Below are 309 nucleotides of genomic sequence, written 5' to 3'. Positions count from 1 at the left end.
AAACACGATACAAAAAATTTAAAGAAGCAAAAAAAAAGCGTAACGTTATTGCCAGGCAAGTTTTCAGAACACTGCAACACAGCAGTTAACATCTCCCATCGGGCCTTTATGTTCCTTGAGAAGGCCCTTTTTTAAAAAGAGCCACCCAAGGGAGGCTTTTGTGCTCTCCAGTCTCTTAGCCAGAAATCCAGGCCGACACCGGCAGCGCCCCAGGGTTCCCGCAGCAGCTCCGCGCGGGCACCACGTCCCGCAGCTGGGCTCCCGTGGGGAGAGCACCCACGGACCGACCCTCCCCAGCGCTCACCTCCG

Source organism: Antrostomus carolinensis, unplaced genomic scaffold (assembly GCF_000700745.2).
Source record: "Antrostomus carolinensis isolate BGI_N321 unplaced genomic scaffold, ASM70074v2 scaffold29436, whole genome shotgun sequence".
In the NCBI taxonomy this organism is placed as follows: Eukaryota; Metazoa; Chordata; class Aves; order Caprimulgiformes; family Caprimulgidae; genus Antrostomus; species Antrostomus carolinensis.
Note: the sequence above shows the minus strand (reverse complement) of the source record.